The 18,611-nt window shown below is 34.5% G+C and overlaps 2 long non-coding RNA genes across 2 annotated transcripts; one reads left to right on the top strand and one right to left on the bottom strand.

Annotated features, from left to right (window-relative positions):
- Positions 1–8,809: 8,809 nt before the first annotated feature.
- LOC141389946 (uncharacterized) lies at positions 8,810–9,125 on the top strand. The gene is made up of 2 exons (XR_012409234.1): positions 8,810–8,947; positions 9,009–9,125. It is a non-coding gene; the product is annotated as an uncharacterized lncRNA (long non-coding RNA).
- Positions 9,126–16,000: 6,875 nt separating this feature from the next.
- On the bottom strand, positions 16,001–16,358 carry LOC141391440 (uncharacterized). Its single transcript, XR_012409652.1, has 2 exons — positions 16,208–16,358; positions 16,001–16,146 (listed from the first exon to the last, which is right to left on the bottom strand). It is a non-coding gene; the product is annotated as an uncharacterized lncRNA (long non-coding RNA).
- Positions 16,359–18,611: the final 2,253 nt, after the last annotated feature.

Below are 18,611 nucleotides of genomic sequence, written 5' to 3'. Positions count from 1 at the left end.
ATGTGATGCTAAAAGAACAAAAAAGAATATTCTTTGTTAATTACACTGATTAACTGAAAACTTCATTTTTATTTACTTACATTTTAAGTGTTCAAAAAGCGACTCCATATTTATTCCTTTTAAGAACTCCATTAACATATAATCGTCCTCATTGTATTCCGCATCTTGACTGCTGCAATGGCTTGTATCGCGAACCACAACAATATTGCCATCGATTTCTAGCAACTCACCAATGATATTTTGAGGCTCTTGCGAATTAATTTCTTGAATTTTATTCATTTTCAATAAATTTTTTGCACAATGCGTCCTTTCTCTTTCAATAACACAAAAAAAATGGTAAATATGCAGCCGATTGCACACGAGTAAAAAAACGACAACGGTGGTGCATGATTCATACACGGTCGTTGCTAAAATGACAACGACCGTGTATGATTCATGCACGTCGGTGTACAAAGTAACAACGGTGGTGCATGATTTTTGCAGGTGGTGGTGTATAATTCATACACGTCCGGTGTCAAATTGACAACGACCGTGTATGAGTCATGCACCACCGTTGTCATTTTTTACTCGTGTGTAATCGGCTGCAATTACCAATATTAAAAACGCAACGTTGTCATTTTGAGCACATCGGTGGACAAATTAAGCACGGCCGTTGTTGGTACCGATAGTTGACCACGTCTCGGTGTCAATTTGAGCACGTTCGTGTACAATTCACCAACAGCCGTTGTTGAAAAATATAACAACGGGTCGTTGCGAAAATGACAACATACGTGCTTGATTTCGCAACGGGGATTTTCCCTCAGTGTACCAAAAATGTTGAACGGTGGTAAAATACCCCTCAGAAATGTGGGCGACATGTCCTAAGTAGTGTTGGGCAATCTCGTTCATTGAGCGGATCGATCTTTTTCATTCCGTTCACCAAAAAGATCCGGGTCATTTACTTCGTTCGTTGGCTCTTTTTCGTTCAACAATACATTTGACTGTATTATTTTCTTTTGAAGTCGTTCGTTCTCTGCTGCATATGACTCCGTCGTTCTTTTCACCCATGGTTTCGGAGTCGAGCAATTTTTGTTTCGACTCCGACTCCGACTCTGGAGTCGACTTTTTTCACGACTCCAGACTCCGGAGTCGACTCCGAGGGAAATTTTTACATACCACTCAAAATTAATGTTATATGTACAATAGGGTTATGAGTTTTCGACATTTTTTTTTCAAAAATGATTTCCTGTAGCACGGGTGAATGAACTTTTGTTTATTAATCACTAAACTAACTTTTATTGCATTGAAATGTAAAAAAAAAAATCACGCACAAATCGATTTAAAAAACTTATTTTTTTGAGTTTGAAATGAAAAAATCTAAAAATTTTTTGCTGTTGCACGAATGAATAAACTTAATCCTACTTATAACCACCAACCACTTTGAAAAAAAATATTTTTTTTAAACTTATATCTTTGAAAAAGCTTTTACGACATTTTTATAATTCTCAGTTTTTTTAACTGAATCACCTTTTAATTAAAATTTTATGTAATATTATTTGGAAACTCATCACGCTATGATAGAGGGTTGCACGGTTGTAAAAAAAAGATTACCCTAATGTACATGTTTCCAATTTTTTCCTATATGTTGGCTTTTTTATAAGATATTCCTTGAGAGAACATTCGATCTCATATAATACTTGCATATACATAAATCCTGAACCTATTCCATTAAAAATAAAACTCAATAAAACCGAAGTTAAGTTCGATTGGCACCCTTCCCCATGAGAAAATCTTTAAGCTTTGAACATTGTGAAATTGCAGGGGATTTAAGAACGCTGACCTACATAAGAATCAATATGTGAAATTAAAACAATTCGGCTTGATAAGAATTCTGTGACGAATTTAAAACATATAACTTAAAACTCTGTACTAATTTAAACAGACATACTGACATGACAAATATGAATAAACGGGCGAACAACATTTTTTGTTCGAATAATTTTCATATAAGAATAAAATAAACCGTGTGTTAATAAATGTAAAAAAAATTTTTGTACGGAGTCGGAGTCGAGTTATTTTTTTCGACTCAGACTCCGACTCCGACTCCAGCAAATTTGCTCGACTCCGACTCGTAGACTCCGACTCCGGCTCCGACTCCGAAACCTTGTTTTCACCGAATCGTTCTTTTGAAAATGATCGTTCACGAATGACACAACTGTTGTCTGTGTGCTAATGGGGGTGGTTTTGTTTCTGAACGTAGTTGTGGTGGTTTTGATATGAAAGAAACCAGATGAACGAATGATGCAAAAGAAAGATATGACCGAGATGTGCTACTGAATGATGTGAATTACTGAGCGAGAGTAGCTCTCTGAATCATTGTTTGTTTTGTGTGGAAATTTGTGCTGCTTCCGCTAACGCAGCGTTTGTTTAGAGTTTGACTGCAAAACCAATGCTGCTAATTTTGTAAGCAGCAATGACTCGTCCACCGGGGATCTAAATGAACGATATAAAAGAATGAGCTGGATACGGATCCGTTCGTTCTTTTCACGGAATCGTTCCTTTGAGCCGGTTCGTTCATGAACGACGCAACTCTACCATTTAGTGGTCATATAATTACATAAAAAATTGTTGTTGATCCAAACTTCACGGCGAATCAAATGAGACTGCAATCATACAGATTGATGTTATAGTCTGGATGTTACAGCCAAAATAAGCACATATTTTGGTCAAAAAAAATTTTTTTTGTTTGAAAAAATATTTTTTCACATGCATTATGTAGTAGAAAATATTGTAAAAAATTATAGGAACACTTCCTTCATTTTGCTTAAATCTTCCAACAAATTTTGCTTTTTTGACATTCATATTAAAGCTTTCCCATTAGGGAAGCTAATTGGGTTGATGAGGATATATGTCAAAGCTTCTGAAATGGAAATAGAGGTCAAATAACCCATTTTTATTTATATGCATTTTAAAATACGTGTAAATCGCGTAATTATCAAAATCATTTTGTCCGCATGTGATTTTCATGTACAGCAAGACCATATCTGTTAATTTGTATATATTTTTCGAAATTTAAATTGGAGGCTAAGATGTAGCATCAGCTGCATCTTAGCATTAAAATACCTATAAAATATTGCTAATTTGCGCAAAGTGCATACAATTTTTGTCCGCATCCGATTTGATATATACCTATTTCAAGGCGATCAATTAAGAACCGTGGATGTAGCATCACACACTATTTTTTGGGATAAAATTAATATAGCTCCCTTAGCAGTGAAATTTTCAAATCTCTGTGTCCGCTAAAACGAAGATGATGTATTAGTTGTTTCATTGCAGTGGAAACGAACCTCAGAAAACGCGATAAAATACGCGATATTTCCAAAAACAATTTTAGGTGATTTTTCTACTTTGGACTTTCTTGTAACTCGCGTTTTATGAGATGGATTTTCACGGGGAATGATTTATTAGATCCGGAACGTAAAAAACTAAAATGTGCAATCAAGTACGAGGAAATCGAATGACAATTGTAAAAATTAGGCTCGAAAAATATGTTTTTTAAAAAATGTTCGCACAAAATTTCCGCATTTGGATGTAGATTTCTATGAAGCTGTGCAGACTACATTCACATTAGTCGTATCAAATAACTCAGAATCGCAAGTACTACAATTCTATATATGATTTTTTGAAAAACCAGTTCGCGGAATGAAATTAGAAGAAAATTTCAAAAAAACACTGTAAATCTGGCTTCAAAATGTCACCATCATTTAATGGTAGAAGCAGTTCAAATTTTAAAAAGTAATACATTAGTGAGATGATCCTTATTTAGTTTGTTTCTACTTTTACTTTGACAGGAAAATCGAGAGAAGTATGGTTTACTCACAAATCGAGAGAAAACAAAAAAGACAAGTTGGCTTCAACCCATTTTTACACATTTTTAACGTAAATATAGCCACAGCTTCCACACAAATTATCTTTTAAGGCCAATATTTTTTGCCACGTCCAACAACATTTCATTTTATCCAAAAATATTTAATTTGTATAATATAGAACAATAAGTCGCGTATTCTAAAAGGGTAAACCTTGGCTTCACCTATGTTAAATTTTCAAAAATATTGGTGATATACTAAACTTATTGCAAATTTGCAGTTGTCAAGTATTTTTGAAGCCTTTACTATCAATTCAGCCTAGTGTCTCTGGTCTTCCTAGAATCCTTCTTCAATACACACATATACACAATCGAAGACTTTTTTCTTCTTGAATTGTAACACTGTGCGACAGCCAAAATTACACTTGAACCGGACTATATACGTTTGAAAATATAGGCAAAATGGAGTAAAGTGGCATTTTTAATTTGTCGTTTTCTCATCGTTTTGACCTTTTAGAGGTCAAACAAATTTCAAAGGTCAACATTTTTCAAATAAATATTTTAAATACTTGTACTCGTCGTACGTACAACTTTGCCTCCATGAGCAAATTAAAATTCTTCGCGGTTTAGGAGATATGCGCCTGCCAAAATGCTCACTTTTGACTTTATTTTTCAAGGATATTTTAGATGTCCTTTTTATCCTGGAATGCAATAATTTATAATTATTTTATAAAGCCTATGCTCTCCTTTTTAATATGACACCAATACCAGCATCGCACGACGATTACAAGTATTTAAAATATTTTTTTTTGAAAAATGTTGACCTTTGAAATTTGTTTGACCTCTAAAAGGTCAAAACGATGAGAAAACGAAAAATTAAAAATACCATTATACTCCATTTTGCCTATACTTTCAAACGTATATAGTCCGGTTCAAGTGTAACAAAATTTTTTGAAAATTGTCGGACGGTGTAATGCCTTCCAGTTATGAAGTTTGATAGACATTTTACCTTATAATCTAAACACTTGCTTTCCAATAAAACCAAAGCTTCGTTATGCGTAGCATCTGGTATTTCCAATGATTTGTAAATTTTAAATATATAGCGCATTTAAAAATATGGCACAGAGGCTAACCCGCTCTTCCGAAATTCAATAACATATTTCCACCAGGGGCCATCCCTGTACATCATCTGAAAATGACACGGAAATCGGTTTAGAAGTTTTGGAGATATAAAATTTTTAAAAAAGTGGGCGTGGTCGGGTCTTAAGGCCACAAATAAGTGCCTAGGGTCGGAGACACAACCACCATTGTCTATCGAATTAAAGCTCAGTAGTTTCAGAGATATAACATATTTAAAAAAGTGGGCGTGGTCGGATCTTTATGCCCCAAATAAGTAATTAGGGACGGAGATTCAACCACCGTTGCCTCGTAAATTAATTTTCTAACCGATTCGTTCGTAAGTTTTGCAAAAATAGCGTGTTTAAAAAATATGGCCAAGGGGAGGTACCTTAAATATTTAACCTATTTTAACCACCTGGGAGGTTCCCCGCATCAGGGTCCATACCGGTACAACCTCTGAAATTTTCAGGAAAATCGGCTTAAGAGATATAAAATATTTAAAAAGTGGGCGTGGTCGGGTCGTTAGGCCCCAAAAAAGTACTTAGGGTCGGAGATAAAACCACCGTTGCCTCGGAAATTAATTTTCTAATCGATACGTTCGTATGTTTAGCAAAAATAGCGTTTTTAAAAAAATAGGGCCTTGGGGAGTTACCCAGGCCCCTCCGAAATTCAACAGAATATGCAACCAATTTTCAAATGGGGTCATCCCGGTACATGCTCGGAAATTTTTAGGAAAATCGGATCAGTAGTTTCAGAGATATAACATATTTAAAAAACCGATACGTTCGTATGTTTTGCAAAAATAGCGTGTTTAAAAAATATGGCTGAAGCTGAAAAGTTTGTGGCTTTGTGTGATTGATACGGGAATCGTTTTGTTTGTTTCCGTTCATTGGTTCTAGGGGAGATACCCCACCCTCTCAGAAATTCAACCAAATATTTCACATTTAGAAGAAAATCGGTTAAGTAGTTTCAGAGATATAACACATTTAAAAAAGTGGTCCTGGTCGGGTCTTTAGGCCCTAAATAAGCACCTAGGGTCGGAGATTCAACCATTGTTGCCTCTAAAATTAATTTTCTAACCGATATGTTCGGAAGTTTTGAAAAAATAGCGTGTTAAATAACACTGTGTGTAATTTTTTGAGTCATGTTTTATTAACCATATTCTGACTCCACAATGTGACAGAACACTGAAAATGAGAAGACACGTGTCTCGCCGTTTTTCCCTATCTCATCAACTTTCGCGGTTATAGGCCTCCAAAGGTTTGAGGCTTTGATGTAAAAAAGGTCATATAGTCAGGGCTATATCTTCCAAACCGTTAGGAAATTTGAATTTATCTCGGAGGCAAAGTTGTAGCTCTTGTCTTAAAGAACAAAAATTGTGAACACATATAACCCATCAAACTTCATCTGCAAAGTCAAAATCGCCATGGTCAAATTTCTTTTAAAATTTTTTCAAGTTTTGTTATACAGCTATCAAACCGATCAAATTTGATGCAAACAACCAACTACAAAAATGTACCTCAGATCTCAATAAACATCTTTCTAGAATATACGAACCCTGAAGGAACAGGTTTTAATGGTCAAAATAGCAAAATAATTGCGAGTTTTATCCTCTTTTCTCGGCTTCTGCTCCATAGATATTAAACCGTTCAAAATAAATAAACAACTTTCTGGAATATGCAAAATGTCTATGAACAGTTCTTAATGGTAAAAATAACAAAAATCTTTTGAAAATATCCAATTTTTATAATTTTTCTCCGACTTTGGTCCAAAGATACGCAACCGCCCAAAAATTAAGGATACAGTCAACTACAAAAATGTACCTTAGATTTCAATAAACAAGTCTCTAGAATAAATGAAGATTCTAGGAACGATTCTTCAAGCTCAAAATTCCATTATTTTAGATCATTCTTTCCTGTTCAGGTCCGTAAATAACAAACCTTTCAAATTTCCTTGAGTTTTGAACAGTTTATTTCCAAACCTGAGCAGGGGGAATGTTAAAAAAATTTAATTGTTCGTGAATTTCAGCCCTAAGAATCATTCCTAGAATCTTCAGATGTTCTAAAAAGTTGTTTATTGAAATCTTAGGTACATTTTTGTGATTGACGGTATCATCAATTTTTGGGCGGTTGCGTATCTTTGGACCAGAGTCGGAGAAAAAAGTATAAAAATTGAATATTTTCAAAAGATTTTTGCTATTTTTACTATTAAGAACCGTTCATAGACATTTCGCATATTCCAGAAAGTTGTTTATTGATGCCTGTACTACGCTACTGTGGTTGATTGTTTTCTTGAATTTTGAACGGTTTAATACCTATGGAGCAGACTCCTAGAAAGGAGGATAAAAATCGCAATTGTTTTGCTATTTTGACCATTAAGATCCGTTTGTGCAGAGTTCGTATATTCTAGAAAGATGTTTATTGAGATCTGAGGTAAATTTTTGTAGTTGGTGGTTTACTTCAAATTTGATTGGTTTGAAAGCTAATAACAAAACTTGAGAAAAAAATTTAAAAGAAATTTGACCATGGCGATTTTGACCTTGCAGATGAAGTTTGATGGATTATATGTGTTCACAATTTTTGTTCTTTAAGACAAGAGCTACAACTTTGCCTCCGAGATAAATTCAAATTTCCTAACGGTTTGGAGGATATAGTCCTGACAAAATGAACCTTTCTACATCAAAGCCTCAAACCTATGGAGGCATATAACCGCGAAAGTTGATGAGATAGGGAAAAACGGCGAGACACGTGTCTTCTCATTTTTGGTGTTCTATCACACTGCGGTGTCAGAATATGGTTAATAATTTTCGTGTTGCACAGTGTAATAAGGTCTAAGGGAGGTACTCCGTCAACAAAATATTCAGGGGTCATCCCGGTTCCAGAGGTAATCCCGGTACATTCTTTGAAATTTTTCAGGAAAATCGGCTCAGAGATATAACATATTTAAAAAAGTGGCCGTGGTCGAGTTTTAGGTCCAAAATAAAAAGTACTTAGGATGGGAGATTCAACCATTTGGGTAGGGAAATCCCGCACCGGGAATTTTCGGTTTTTCGACTACGGGATTTTCCCAGGAATTAAAATCATATTTCCCGGGAAATATCTATTTACATTTATCACAACTGATATTGCATGATTGCATAAACTTTATTATAAGTTAAGAACCTATGATGAGAAATTATACCACATAATCAGAATTGGATTAGATTTTACAGTGTCAGGAAATGACAAAAGATTTGGAAATAACTTTAATCAACAAAAGTTTTTTTGAGGGAAAAAGTTATAGGAGCCGCACCATAAACTTGGACTATGACGACGCATGTCCCTTGCTTTGAGTAATGGAAATTGACAGTATAGTGGCTGAGGCGCAAATTCGAAATCCAATCCAAGTCTTTTTTCATAATTTTTCGTTTTTACTCGATAGAACGAAAACGTTTCAGCCATTTTTCGGAACGAAATTCTCAGAAAAATTTGCATTGGGTCTCTAACACATGTAACCGGTATTGTATTTCATATACATACGTAAATGTGAAAAGATGTAAAAATCATGGAAACATTGTGATTCTCGGAAAAAAAACCGGAAAAACCCAAAACCCTACTAGTGGTATAAGTTTCATTGTTAAAGCGTGTTTTGTTTGGATAATTTCAATTCACTCAAATAACAACAATGACTTACTGGATACTTCTTTGGAAAAAATTTGGAATGTGTTATATCATATTAATGCACTTAGCGTTTTCAAGATGTATAAGCATTTCGTGTTGTGGAATATTTCAGTTACAAAACGGTGACATGTAAATACTAAAGAATTTTTCATATTAATTAATGTTTACTCGTATTTAACTTTGTGGCTTAATTAATGCATAGATGTTACTTCATGAGAAGTAAACTGCCATATAAATCAGTTGTCAATACTTTGAGACACAAATAAACAACATGAAACTTGTACTATATATTTTGCAATTTTTCCTGGTAGCCTGTGGTCAACTGGTAAGCAAACAATTATATATTCTCATATTTTTTAAATTAATTAATTTAAAATTTCCCTTAGTGTCGTTTACACATAGCCACATGAGAAATCCATAATTCCGTTAATAGGCACAGTAAAAATGCCAAGGTCCTATTAATATGAAATATTTGAATAATAAATTTAATCAACTTGAATCTACTGCATATAGTTTTTTTTTTAATAATAAGTTGTTGGACTCAACTCCTCGACACACTCAATTTGTGGGATATACAATGGTTGGGCCTACGATCATTACTTCGATGTGCCAAAAACTTTTGAGCCAAAACCAATTTATAGTACCCACCCAAGGCAGATTAACCGGATATATATTGGTTTCCGAGAAATGAATATTTCTTTTATTATAAATTAAAAATAAACAAAAAATATTTTCTATGCTACTCCGCCTTTGGGGAGCGTAGCTGAGTGCTACCGGACGCGTCCACAGGTTGCGGATAGTGGAACGCCCAGTAGATATACTGGGTAGCTGCGAATCAAATAAGCAGTAGTGGACAGCTCAGCGGAGCTGGGGGGAGGTCTCGGAGTAAATGTCCGAGTGCCTAAGATCCCTGGTTCAACGAGACGAGAATTTGGCGCCCCTAAAATAACCAATACCTTGGATATGGAAACATTAGTTCCTGCGAGCCAGGGACGTACGCAGGATTTCATTTCGGGGGGGCCCAACTTGACCAAAAATCATGAAAATTTAAAATGGTATGTAGCGTTACGTAAAGCGTTTTTAAGGTTTTGCTGTTGATTTTATATGAAATATTGACACAAAGTATATAAATAAATTCAGTAGAGAAAGCTGACAATATTTAGGATACAATTTTAACTTTTTACAGAGTATTATATATAAGTCCTCGGATATTTAGAATTCAAATTGAAACCACGTTTGGTATAGTCGCCATATAAAAGTTGCGCCCCGTTTTCAATATTTTGGACCTATACCCAGCAAAAATCCTCATTACAAACCTCCTTTCCCACCCATTATTTTAACAAGGGCATGTCGCGCGAAATATCTGGTTATTTTGTAACCACTGAACAAAGTAGTATGTAACCACTTAAATAAGTAGATACTGAGTAGATTCTGACTACATATTTCAGTGGTTACAAAATAACCAGAAACTTCGCGCGACATGCCCTTGTTAAAATAATGGGTGGGAAAGGAGGTTTGTAATGAGGATTATTGCTGGGTATGATTAAAAATTTATAGGTACAGAGAATTGCCATTATTTCTGCTATAGCAAGATTTTCAGTATTTCATTCAATCATGGGTGCAAGTGAGCTGGCATGTCATCTTTTTAGCATCTTCATCGATGAAATTTATATTAGCGTGGACCCCAAAAGATGCTATTCATTTTTGGATCCAAAGCATGTCATTTACACCAATGCTTTGATATGTCATTTTCACCAATGCTATGGCATGTCATTTCCACCAATGCTTCGGCATGTAATTTTCACCAACCCTTTGCAATGGCATTATCAGTACGAAAAGAGTTTTAACAACGTTGGTTGTGATTTCGAGTCTCCAACAACATCAAGCCTATTGTAAATAATTAATCTTATATATTCAGAAAAAATTGTTTAAATAAAAACACAAAATTCATCTCTATTGGATCGATGGAACGCGTTCAAATGCTGAAGAAAAGATCGGATCTTCCACGATTTCCTTTGCATTGGTTCAAAGCTAATGAAAAGATCGGATCATTTACGACATCGTTTGAACCAATGCAAAAGATGCAATGAAATCACGCCATCGCATTGAACATATTCCTTCAAATTTTGCTGGAAGATTTTAGGATTCCTTTTCGTTAAAGAGCCTCCATGCAGAAAGTGGTTAAAATATATTCACGTTTGAATCCAATCCTTAACTATATTCGCGAGTATGACGAATTGAGTTATACAGGAGTTATAGGGTATAGGGGTATAGTTCAACCCGAACATAACGCCTCATTTTTTAATTACATATCGATATATCCATATGACTTCTATAAACTAATTACCTTTAAAAAGAAGAATAACTCGATAACCTAAGAATAAACTATTCTTTAATGCCATAATGACGCCAAATTTGATCTTTTACCAGAAGTGATAGAGTCTGTGTAATCCAATTAGAAACTTTAGAAATTTAAAAGCGGAAGATACAGACTACGATTTATAGACTCCAAACCCTTCTAAGAGTACAGTTTGAGACTAAGTCGTGATAAAATAATATAAGTCGAAAATTTTCATGATTGTTGTTCCGGCTGCATTCTTTACTTTAGTTAAGAACGCCTTAACTAACTTTAATTGAAAGGTGCTTACACTTGGGAAGTTTTTGCGGTTTCTGAAACTACAATGTTCATAGATGAGAAAAATCCAAAAACAAGAAAAAATCGCTGGTTGGGTTTTTAAATAAATCGCGATCAAAGTTCACATCTTTAGGGGTCTTTTAGGTAAAAATTCTCCACAAGATTCGCCTTTACTACTTTTTCCTAAGTTTTACCATTTTTGAGATATAGAAGTTCAAATTGGGACAATGCACTGACTGTATTGCCTCCTTATAAAACAATGTCATGTACGGTGTCCTTAACTAACTTTAGTTGAAAACGGCTTACACCTGGGAAAATCGCTGGAGGACTAGGACAAATTTTATTGAGATGTTTAATTATCAAGAGGTTTTCATATTCTATGACACCCTCCGCATTTAACATGCAAATAGTTATGTATGTAAATAAAACTCATTTTCTCACACCTCTGTTGTTTAAAAGCCATATAAATACCGCTGTAACATTCCGTTGTAAAATCACATATTCATTTAATGGCAAAATAGAAGGTTTATCACATGTTTTATGAGTTGTTGTGCTGGGCCTATTGTATGGTCAAAGTGCAGCTACTAGTAGAGACTTTGGTGCAGGTGCACGTATTGCCCTTCAATCAATCCCTTATCTGTATAATACATTTTATCTAATTCTCATTTTTCACATAACACAGGATCTGTAGATGACTTGAGATGGTAGATAATAATAATAATTGTTCCGCAAACATCGCAGATGGGACAAGAGGGACTTCTCTCATTCGCATTAGCTCAATGATTTGGACCGAGTCCGAACGGCTTGCAGAGAAGTTTTACATGGCTGAACTAGAGCTGTGCCATAGGAACTATCTAGTTCACTTCGCAGTTCCAATTGCCAACATTTCTTCTATGAACAAACTGCGTATACTTAATATCACACGTTAAATTTAATGATGTTACTCATACGTTTTGGAACTAGTACAAGGAACTAGGAACTAGATTACCCAACTCTACTTAGGACTAGAGTTGCGTCGTTCATGAACGAACCGGCTCAAAGGAACGATTCCGTGAAAAGAACGAACGGATCCGTATCCAGCCCATTCTTTTATATCGTTCATTTAGATCCCCGATGGACGAGTCATTGCTGCTTACAAAATTAGCAGCATTGGTTTTGCAGTCAAACTCTAGCGCAAACAGCACAAATTTCCACACAAAACAAACAATGATTCAGAGAAATACTCTCGCTCAGTAACTCACCTCGTTCAGTAGCACATCTCGGTCATATCTTTCTTTTGCATCATTCGTTGATCTGGTTCTTTCATGTCAAAACCACCACCACTACGTTCAGAAACAAAACCACCCCCATTAGCACACAATGTGTCATTCGTGAACGAACATTTTCAAAAGAACGATTCGGTGAAAAGAACGACAGAGTCATATGCAGCAGAGAACGAACGACTTCAAAAGAAAATAATAAAGTCAAATGTATTGTTGAACGAAAAAGAGCCAACGAACGAAGTAAACGACCCGGATCTTTTTGGTGAACGGAATGAAAAAGATCGATCCGCTCAATGAACGAGATATATATTTTCGGCCGATCCCACGTATTTTCTGTACTAAACACTCTATATCACCAATATTTTTGAAAATGTAACATAGTTGAAGCCAAGGTTTACCCTTTTAGAACACGCGACTTGTGATTGTATATTATACAAATTAAATGGTTTTGGCTTAAATGAGATGTTTTTGGACATAGCAAAAAATATTGGCCTTAAAAGATAATTTGCGTGGAAGCTGTGACTATGTTTATGTTAAAAAATTAGTAAAAATGGGTTGAAGCCAACATGTCTTTTTTTTGTTTTCTCTCGATTTGTAAGTAAACCACACTTCTCTCGATTTTCCTGTCAAAGTAAAAGTAGAAACAAACTAAATAAGGATCATCTCACTAATGTATTACTTTTCAAAATTTGAACTGCTTCTACCATTAAATGATGCTGACATTTTGAAGCCAGATTTACAGTGTTTTTAGAAATTTTCTACTAATTTCATTCCGCAAACAGGTTTTTCAAAAAAATTATATATAGGATTGTAGAACTCGCGATTCTGAGTTATTTGATATATGTGCCGTGAATGTAGTCTACACAGCTTCATAGAAATCTGCATCCAAATACGGAAATTTTGTGCGAACATTTTTCTAAAAATCATACTACCTTCATTTTATCCCAAAAAATAGTGTGGGATGCTACATCCACGGTTCTTGATTAATCGCCTTGAAATAGATATATATCGACGTAGATTTTCATGGTGGACATTGAAATCGGATGCGGACAAAAATTGTATTCACTTTGCACAAATTAGCGATATTTTATAGGGTTTTTAGTGCTAAGATGCAGCCGATGCTACATCTTAGCCTCCAAATTAAATTTCGAAAAATATATACAAATTAAAAGATATGGTCTTGCTGTACATGAAAATCACATGCGGACAAAATGATTTTGATAATTACACGATTTACACGTATTTCAAATGCATATAAATTAAAATGAGTCACATAGACCCCTATTTCCATTTCAGAAGCCTTGAGATATATCCTCAGCAACCCAATTATCTTCCTCAATAGGAAAGCTTTTATATGAATGTCTATAAAGCAAAATCCGTATATTTTAATGGGAGATTTAAGCAAAATGAAGGAAGTATTCCTATAGATTTTTCCAAAATTTTATACTACATATTGAATGTGAAAAAATATTTTTTCAATCAAAAAATTATTTGTTTAACCAAAATATGTGTTTATTTTGGATGTGACATCGAAACTATAATACCAATCTGTATGATTTTAGTTTCATTTGATTCGCCGTTAAGTTTTGCTCCCATACGAATTTTTTCGTAATTTTATAGCGGGTAAATGGACCTTTATTTTGAAAAAAGTTGACTTACATTCAATAATTTATCAATTTATTATACATTTCGCGAGTACTGAGTAACATTTAACAAATATTATGCAATCTACTAACTCAAGCCACTTCCAGATAACTTTTTAGTAGCAATTGCTCGCGGTAAAATAAATAGCCTTTTTAATAATAATTTTTTCTTCAAAACGAAAATAAAACCGCCATAACTTTTGTCCGCATCAACAAAAAACTGGCTCGCGAGCGGATTCGTACTGGGAATTTTTTTCTTAACCTATGTACCAAAAATCTTTGATGTAGCGCGAAAGAAATTTAACATTTTTTTTTTTTGAAATGGAATATGAAATTTTTGACAACATTCGTGATATATACACGCAGAAAAATTTATGTTAGAAATATGTTTGGATCCAAACAAATATATGTTTGGGACCGGTTGCAAACAAATATATGTTTGGATCCAAACATAATATGTTTGGGTCCAAACAAATATATGTTTGCAACATTTTGTAACATATCTCAATTTGATATGTTTGGGTAAAACATATTTTTTTATGTTAGAACATTTTTTTCATGGTTGGAGAGAGGATGTTTGTCAACGAGAGTAATAACAGCGCTCTCGCGGCTGTGGAATGCTGTTTTATAATGAAGAGTTGTGTGTATTGTATAATAGAAGACGTAGAAGCGAAGAAGGGGGCTTTGGTGGCATGTATGCGACAAACTCGTGTGTTTCTTGTTTTGTTGTTGTTAACCAACTTAGCAGGCGACGAAGAAAAGAAGAAATGATATGAATTATATTTTTTTCTTTCTTCAGTGTTTTAGATGCCTTTGTAGAGTCAAGAAGGTAAAGTGAGTGAATAAATCAGTGTTTTGTGTTTTCTTAAAGAAATTGTGATTTTTAGTAAATTAAATGCCCAATACATTTTATAATTGAATCGGAAAGTTGAATGGAATTATTTTATTGGACACTACGTTTATATACATATATTTTCCTTTCTAAAAGTGTGACTATTTACAAATTATTTCAATCAGTTTTTCTTTTATTAAAGTGTGTTATGCATTTCTTTGGAATTTTGTATGTACCTATGTGTTTGTTGTTCTTTTTCCTTTCAATAAACAACCTCAACATTTGTGTATACTATGGAGATAGCCAGTGAGTTCTTACTGAGAGCAAGTGAGCACACATTTCAAAGTGTTTTACATTGAATTTTACGCTCCCTTGCTCTCAGTAAGCGCCAACTGGTGCATGTGTTTGTTTTTTTGTTTTGTGCCGTTTGGGTTTGTACTTTTTTGCACCCAAACATATAAAATGTTTGCACCCAAACATAAAATTGTTTCCACCCAAACATATCTTTGTTTGCACCCAAACATATACATACATGTTTGCACCCAAACATATATTTGTTTGCAGACCCAAACATATATTATGTTTGGGACTGTTGCAAACATATATATGTTTGCTGCAAAATATGTTTGGGACATATGTTAGAGAGGCCGTTTTTTTGTGTGTATGTCCGATCTCGATGAAATTTGGAATGTGTGACTGAATTCGGTCTAGAAATAAATGAAACAAATAATATCGAAATCAGTTTAGATTTGGATATAGCTCCCATATATATTTTACATATTCACAGTGGTGTAGGTATCATATAGTCGACCCCGCCCGACTTTGATCCTTTCGAAAAGTCATTCGGATATCAAAGGAATTTTTGAATTTGTATGGTATGTGTCATCGAACATATGGATGAACGTTTTATTGAACTGTGTCAACTTATCTAAATACATATGTGTACAATTAATATACAACAGATAATTTATGTGACTGAAAACGAATTAACTAAAACTTATATGCGTTTTTAAATCAAGGCATACAATGTTCTATATTATATTTATTAAGTATATTTATGTAAACAGTAAAGTGCAACTAAAAGCTAAAATACATTGCCCTTCTAGGTTATTTATTCAACCATTATTTTGTCCAGCCCCAGTTCGTATTAAACTATTCCAAATAAGAAATAAAATAGCTTTAAAATCACTATTTAATTAGCGTATTTACTTACTGGAGGCAAAGCTTCGCAGAAGGTATATTGCAGTGCTATTACGCAAATACTCAAACCTGTCCCTACTAATTTCATTTCGTCGGTGGAATATGTGTTTTGAGCACCTTCGTTTCTTTTAAAGTTAATGGAAAAAGGAGCAGGGCAATTTATATTTTTCTGAGACACATAAATAATTAATTCAAAATTGCAAATTATTAATACAAATTCATGTTACTTTTTGTCCAGAAAGTACATTTTAAATAAAAAATATTTGTATTTTTGCTAAATAAATTCTTTATTGTTAACAAGTCATTGTTGGTATTAATTTTATTGACTTATTTACATGTGAACAATGGGTCTTAAAAATTCCATAGGGTTAATCCACATGAGATTTGTTTTATTTAGTATATTTTATTAGTTTTATTTTCCCTTTTGTAACACATTAAAATACTCATTTGCGAACCAATAAATATAGATATGTTTGATCAGTGCAAAAATTCTAGGTAGATATAGGCATATAAGTCTATTGTAATCACTTTAGCTTCCACAATAATTAAGCTAGAGCGCTACATTTTTGTACCCTAGTGTCTTCACCTATTGTAAAGAGTCAGAAGATTCCAGGTGCAGATTCGCAGATCATTACCCTGCAACGTTTTCGGTCACTCTTTTTTTTTGAGCCCAATTTAACTTTTTATCGTTTGGGTTTGCAGACCTAAGTTGAGTAAATCGAATTCATTTTATTTCATTTTTCTTCAGGGGATGTGTCTATTTAATTAAAAAATGCATAACATCAAATTCTTCATGTTAATTTATACAACTTACAATAAATTAGATAAAGTTTACATGAAGTATTTTCGTCAGCGCACAAATTTAAATTACACTATGTGGCACGAAAATTATTAACCTTATTTTGACACCGCAACGTGATAGAAGACCAAAAATAAGAAGACGCGTGTCCCGACGTTTTTCCCTATCACTTCAACTTTCACGGTTATGGGCTCCCAAAGACCTGAAGCTTTGATATCAAAAGGGATCATTTTGTACGGCATATATCTTCTAAAGAGCTTGGAAACTGGGATTACTCGTGGAGGCAAGGTTGTAGCCCTCCTCCTAAATAGTGATAATTGTGAACACATAAAATCCATTCAGCTTTATCTTCAAGGTCAAAATTCCATTATGTTTTTATACCCTCAGCATTTATGCTAACACTTTCATACGGGCAAAATGTGCCTCATCGAAATAATGGTTTTAGACCCCAAGCATGTTTGGACGAAATCCGTTTCAGACAATTTGGAGTCGATTTAGCAATGTCCGTCCGTCTGACTGCCCGGCTGGCTGGTGCGCACGATAACTCTCGAATCGATCAACCGATTTGGTCAAAATTTGGTCGTCGTAATATTTTGTCTAAGCTTAGTTTAAGTTCGAAGATGGGCCATATCGGTCCACTCCTTCAGGTACCTCCCCCACAAAAGTTCGGTAGTAACCGTTAAAGGTAGTAACCGATTTGGTTAGATGATAGATGATATTCCAATATGGACTCTATCGGTCCACTCCTTCGGGTACCCACACAAAATTTCAGAAAAGTTCAGTTTAGGACCTGGTCTCGAATCGCTTCGATTTTTGTTATAGCAACTTGTATTCGCTGCCCCCATTACGACGGTGCAAGTTTTTTCAGGAGCATGTCAATACTTCCTTAGAAAATGGCCTGAAAGCTGTAAAAATCAGCTTTGGCACCATGTGTTGTGGATCGAGAGCGCGGTAACTCTCGTGCGGATAAACCGATTCAATCCAAAATTTGGCTATCTTAATATTTTGCCCATAGTTGATTCAAGTTCTAAGATGGGCCTTATCGGTACCTCCCCCACGAAAGTTCGAAAATGTTCGGAAAAATTGTACGATGATAACTCTTAAAGGTAGTAACCGATTTGGTCCATCGTAATATTTCTACCAGACATAGATCATATTCCAATATGGACTCTATCGGTCCACTCCTTCGGGTACCTCGCACACAAAATTTCAAATCGATTTGATTTTTCTTGCAGCATGTTGCACTCACGGCCCCTATTATGATGGTACAAGTTTTTTAAGTGGCAAGTCCATACTTCTTAAGAAAATGAGCTGAAAACTGTAAAAGACCCCTACGGGCAGCATGTGTGTGGCTGGTGCGCACGACAACTTCCGAACCGAATACAGTGCCCGAAATAAACATAGGTTCACATGTAAATTTCTATTTTTTTTCATAATTCCGATGACTTTTATAGGATTTTATAATTTTGTATTATGGAGTTGGACACTCCCCATGATATCAATATATCAATTATTTGATTTTGCGACAAAATAAAAATTTGTACAATTTTAAAATTTTTTCCCTTATTTTTGGTGCGAAATAATGATAGGTTCAGGGCAATTATTGGGGATTTACAGG

This window comes from Musca autumnalis, unplaced genomic scaffold, assembly GCF_047663935.1.
Source record: "Musca autumnalis isolate F117 unplaced genomic scaffold, ASM4766393v1 scaffold_1, whole genome shotgun sequence".
Lineage (NCBI taxonomy): Eukaryota > Metazoa > Arthropoda > Insecta > Diptera > Muscidae > Musca > Musca autumnalis.
The sequence above is the reverse complement of the archived record's forward strand: the minus strand, read 5'-3'. Positions and strand labels throughout refer to the sequence as shown.